Source organism: Limulus polyphemus, unplaced genomic scaffold (genome assembly GCF_000517525.1).
Source record: "Limulus polyphemus unplaced genomic scaffold, Limulus_polyphemus-2.1.2 Scaffold7752, whole genome shotgun sequence".
In the NCBI taxonomy this organism is placed as follows: Eukaryota; Metazoa; Arthropoda; class Merostomata; order Xiphosura; family Limulidae; genus Limulus; species Limulus polyphemus.
In genome coordinates, this window is record NW_013673362.1 from 5,764 (window position 1) to 11,530 (window position 5,767).

General features: G+C 32.4%; 1 long non-coding RNA gene across 1 annotated transcript in view; it reads right to left on the reverse strand.

The window, feature by feature from the left end:
• Positions 1 to 191: 191 nt before the first annotated feature.
• LOC111089886 overlaps positions 192 to 5,767 on the reverse strand; it is an 11,542-nt gene continuing 5,966 nt past the window's right edge. The window contains exons 3-6 of the long non-coding RNA XR_002614045.1: positions 5,076 to 5,216; positions 3,866 to 3,946; positions 380 to 457; positions 192 to 265 (exon numbers count right to left, since the gene is read on the reverse strand). This is a non-coding gene — a long non-coding RNA (uncharacterized LOC111089886). The remainder of the gene's footprint in view (positions 266 to 379; positions 458 to 3,865; positions 3,947 to 5,075; positions 5,217 to 5,767) is intronic.

The following is a 5,767-nucleotide window of genomic DNA, read 5'->3' on the forward strand; positions in this document are numbered from 1 at the left end:
CAACACAGGATTTATCTATACTATAACTTGTATTCAGTTTAAACAGAACACACTTTGTGTATACAACACAGGTTTTATCTAATTTATAACTTGTATTCAGTTTAAACAGAACACATCTATACTATAATTTAAAACTTGTACTGAATCATCATTAATTAGGATATTATGGTTTCCATGTAAAAGTAATCATCTTACTTCTTCTATAAATAATCTCCAGTATGACTTCACTTCAATATCAATTGTATTTTCTCCATACAACTTTTGCCTGAGAAAAGAAATAATAATTTCAAATAATTAAAAATATGCAAGTTTATCCAAAAACAATTTTCATTTAAAAAAACAATAAAAACATCTTTAATACACAAAAGTATACACTTACAGTTCATTTTGCTGATTTTCAGAAAGTCCATGAAATTTTTCATTAAAATCACTGCAAGTTAGACCTTCATCAAGACCTCTGTGGAGAAAAAGACTTGCCAAATCATTTTTAAATCAAACATCAAGGATAAGTAGTAATAACTGAGAAATGTTTTTAATGTATTTGTAAATTTTCTTTCAATAGTAAATAGTTCTAACTGAACTTCATATTACCTCTTCTGTTATTGTTATCTGTTGCCACCTACAGGTCAGTTTATAATAAATGCCAGTTACATGTACCTTTCACAGAGGAAATATGTAAAATACTTAGGTTCTCAAGACAGTAGCCTAGAATCAATGTCAGTAGATTTTCAATGACAAAAAAAAAACGTTTGAAATACTTAGGTTTTCAAAACAGTAACCTATACACACTATCAGTAGACTTTCACTGACATTAACATTTTTCATACACTGAAAATGTATTTCTGATATATACTTACCTCTCCCACATAATAGCTTTTCTCGACTTGTTCTGCCCCCTATTTGCACAATTTCTGATCGTCGCTAGCCTTGATGCTCCCATGCAAATGAGCAAGCAACGACCTTTCACCAATTGGAGTGGGACACACCCTCATAGCCAACTGACCCTCTATACTGTAGAGCATTCTCATCACTTCGAGATTAAGCAAAAATAGATGTACCGGGGTGGGAAGGATGGGTGGAAGGTGTGAAGAGAGGTATGTATCTGTCAGAAATACATTTTCAGTGTAGGAAAATGTTAACTTCCAATACAATACCTTACCTCCTCTCATATAATAGCTAAAATTCCACATTCAAATGGTGGAGAGACCAGTGCAAACATTATCTGGATGAGCACCCAAAAAAAAGCCACCTAGTGTGACACCCTAATGTATAGGGTCACACAGACAGGGGAGATAGCATACCATCTGTACCAGGTATACTCTTCGCCTGTTGTCAAGATACATGTTGCCAAATCAGCGAAAAAAAAAAGAAAATGCACGCCTAACCTGTAATTGGATGTGCCAGATGGTGTAGAGTGGCTAAGGCATGTCAACTCCAGTCCAAAAACAGTCGGCATCTGGTATTTGTCCTCCGGTCCATGGTAGGAGAAGGGTCCTAACCATCTTCACCTCACGCCCAGAAAGCAGAAGAGAAAAACAATATCTGTTCTGACATCCCAGCCAGGGTAAATGTTTACAGACCCAGTACACAACCATTACCGGGAATCCAACATCCATATAACAGTAGGAAGGGGAAATCCATACATGGTGGGTTAACGCCAGTCCAAAACCAAGTGGTATCAGGAAGTTTCACCTGTTCTGCATTAGGAGGAGGGTCCATACCAACTACATGTGTAAAGACTTATGTTGGCTGATCCTATGCCAATACAACACCAGATTACACAAAAACCAACATCTAGATAACAGTAGGTTGGGGGACAGCCAGCTGGAGGGGTGAACTGCATGTGAATCACCTCATAATGTCATATTAAAAGCCTAGGCAGCAAGGCTAATGAACCCTGCACTGGTTGTTATAAACAATGTTTTATTCATATTCAAAGATAGCGAATATTGGTAAAAACATGTGAATAATATTCAAATAGAAAATTTATATATTCACCAATCCTATACTATAATATATTTACATCCACCTTTTGTTTACATCTGTTGACATGAAATGAGTATGTATTATTATAATAGATATGTGTGCTGCACATGTATTGATGTGCAAAAATCGGATTTTTACAATAAACGAAAATGCCGATATATTTTTTGACATCTAATAAATCTATAAATGATTTCAGTTCCTCTGTGGACCTAATAAAAATTATTGGTGGGACTGAGAACGTGTTAATATTACTTTAAGTTCAACAAACTTGAATGCAGATTTCTTTCCATAACTGGCAAAAGCATATAGAAGTAAACAAGATGTAACATCAGCACAAATTAGACCTAGGCTTAGGACTAAAAAATGCTGAGATGTACATGCAAATACTGATAAATAGAGATTTAATGAAAAGTTACAATTTTTTATTATTAGACCTATATCTGAATATTGTAAATACAACTGAATGAAGACTTCAAGTTCAAGTAAAATTTCTTCATGTTTGTTATTTAAACATATGACTGTGTACATAGTCTACAGCAAAAGTGACCAATTTCATTGAAAATTAAAGATATGATAGATCTAATATTGAATACATTTTCTGTTTAATTTTTGGAAAAGTAGATTTAATATTAGATCTATAGATAGATCTATTAAATCTAATTGTTACATGCATACCTCGATCTGCTTCTCATACCGCATGCACAAGAAAATTAGGCCTAAGTCTAGCATTAGCTGATTAGGCCTTTAGTACTAAATGTTAGGCCTATATCTATCTGTGCAGACTTAATTAAGTGCTTGTAGTCATAACATTTAACAGTTTTACTATATGAAAATGTAGATCCAGATCTAGAGACTAAATCTAGGTAACACATTAGACCTAAGTACTAACATTAAACATATAGATTTTAATTAGTGTCTAATTTGTAGATGTGATTTAAAGTCTAACTTACACATACATGCCTAGAAGCCCTATAGAGTGTAATATATTATGCAAAATTATGAAAAACCTCTTAATACAAATATTGGTATTTTTTATTATCTTATAACCATACTTGCAATACTTAACACACTATTTAAAAAATAACAGCTACTTACCTGGTTCAATCACAGTATCAACAGATCAGTTAAAATACGGTCATCATGTTCTTGTAAGCATGTAAGACAATAAAATGCACGTGTGCACATGGCAAATCAGTTCATTCAATTATATCTATAGGGTTTGGGGTCCATTTTACTTCACCATACAGTAACCTAAATCGATTTAGCTATGTGAATAATGTTACAATATTTCATTGAATTCATTATTCAATATTATACAGCGGACCAACTGTTTAATTATTGTATACATGTGTTATGGTGATAAGAAATCTTTAACATAGATATACTGTTCATTCGATTGATAATTGATGTTTTTAAACAGTTTACTTATTTTGAAACTTAATCAAAACTTTCAGAATTTTCCGGCATATTTCCAGGCCTGGAAATGATGTTCAAAAATTTTAAAACTTTAAGGATTTCCAGGATTGTAAGAATTCTGGAAATAATACACTTTTCTATGTTTGAAGAGGCATTTGCTGAGCAATTTAAACACAAATTAACTGAAACAAGAAAAACAATATTTAAACTGAAAATTCCTACTTTATTACATGAGCAAAATGGTGGTTATAACAGTTTTTTCAACTCGATTTTATTCACAGATCTTATGTTGTTGTTGTTTTATTAAAAAATTCTCAAGAAAAGGAAGATAAACCCTTGGTTACAAAAATAAACTTTAAAATGTAAGAGTTCTATATGATCTGACATGCAATAATCATGAAACAATCCTTCAAAGAATCATTTTAGTGCATTCTAGCTCTAATAGCTACTGCTTTAGGCTTACCTGAGCCTCTTAAATTCTCTGTTTTTTTCATCCCATACATATTTCAAGCATTGATGTATGAAATAGCGGGAAAAAAACGGGCTATTAAAAAGTAAAAACAAATCATATATCATTTTCCTCAGATTAATAAGTTTGTTATTAGGTTGACAGCTTAATCAAAGAGAATAAGTTCTGTCACTTCAACAAATATAAGATTAACTGAACTAACAACTGAAATAACAATTTTCTAAAAGTTGAAAATTTTTGTAAAATTACTCATATTAAATGAACATGAAGTTACTTGATAAAATGTGAAAAGCTAAATATTTATTGACGCTGTTTAGTCACTCATAACGGTCATAAAGTTATGAGGGTTGAAAATATGTAAACAAAGGCAACATAGCATACATAGTTTAACAGTTTTACAAAAACTTTGTGTGTATAAGATGACCAAAACAAATCATCTTTCAGTATACTAGTACTGATTTATTGGATACCCCATTAACCACATACTGACAGAGTTTATCAAGCTTATTGTAAGAACAGGATATGACCAACCGCCCTGTACCAGATAACATTAACACCATTTTAACTTGGTATCTCCTAGATGACCACAACAAATTACCAGTCAACATTAACACTATTTTAACTTGGTATCCCCTAGATGACCACAACAAATTACCAGATAACATTAACACCATTTTAACTTGGTATCCCCTAGATGACCACAACAAATTACCAGATAACATTAACACTATTTTAACTTGGTATCCCCTAGATGACTACAACAAATTAAGTGATGGTATACTAGAATGTATATCAGTGAAGTGTGCCAAGCTTATAGCAAGACAACAACAGAATACATTCTCTTTAACAGGAAATACAAAAACTATTCTAACATGCTATTTCTAAAATAACGAATTTGACAGTACACCACAAGTTGTTTCTGTCACTTTTAACCACATCTTGCCAAGCTTTCAACAATAAAGAAATAACAAAAACCAATCCTCTATGATACTACTGTAGATATATTTAAATTGTTGTCTCTTGCAAAGGTAAGTTTTTATATTTTGTTGCTCAATATATTTTTAATGGATTGAAAAACTTAACTATGTCAGGCCACTGTCGAGAAAACTATGCTAAATAGTCACACTGACTGCAGGTCACTTGACAATTAAAGACCTATAAAGTGAGCATCTAGCTGCAGTGTCACTCTCTGTTAGGCACATACCCGTTCCACAGTCAAGGAAACAGTTTCATCCAAGTTAATTTCTTCATTGTTCTGACCAGTAACGTAAGTTAGTTTTGCAGGAAAGGATCTTTTATCAGATTTAACTACCACCTTCTCAACACTTATGTGTCCATGAAGATCCTGAAAAGTTGAAATCAATAGAAATTGTTAGAATTACCAAGCTTCTCTAGAGTTAGGTGTGTCTTCAATAGTTAAAATAAATAACATATTGTTACAAGTGTCACATTTTAAACCCTAAGATCACACTACTAGAAAAACAGCAATTTGTTACACCTGAAATCTTCAATATGTAAAGTTGTCTATAAAAAACATCCAATACTTAAGTCAAAGAATAACACACACATAAGCTCAAGATTTAAACAAAAAACTCTAAGTAGATGGTAAAAACAGTAAGAAAAGAAGAATACAGAGAACCTGGTTGTAGTAAATGGTAAAAAACAGTATGAAAACAAGAGTACAGAGAACATGGTTGTAGTAGATGGTAAAAACAGTATGAAAACAAAAGTACAGAGAACCTGGTTGTAGTAAATGGTAAAAACAGTATGAAAACAAGAGTACAGAGAACCTGGTTGTAGTAGATGGTAAAAACAGTAAGAAAACAAGAGTACAGAGAACCTGGTTGTGGTAGATGGTAAAAACAGTATGAAAACAAGAGTACAGAGAACATGGTT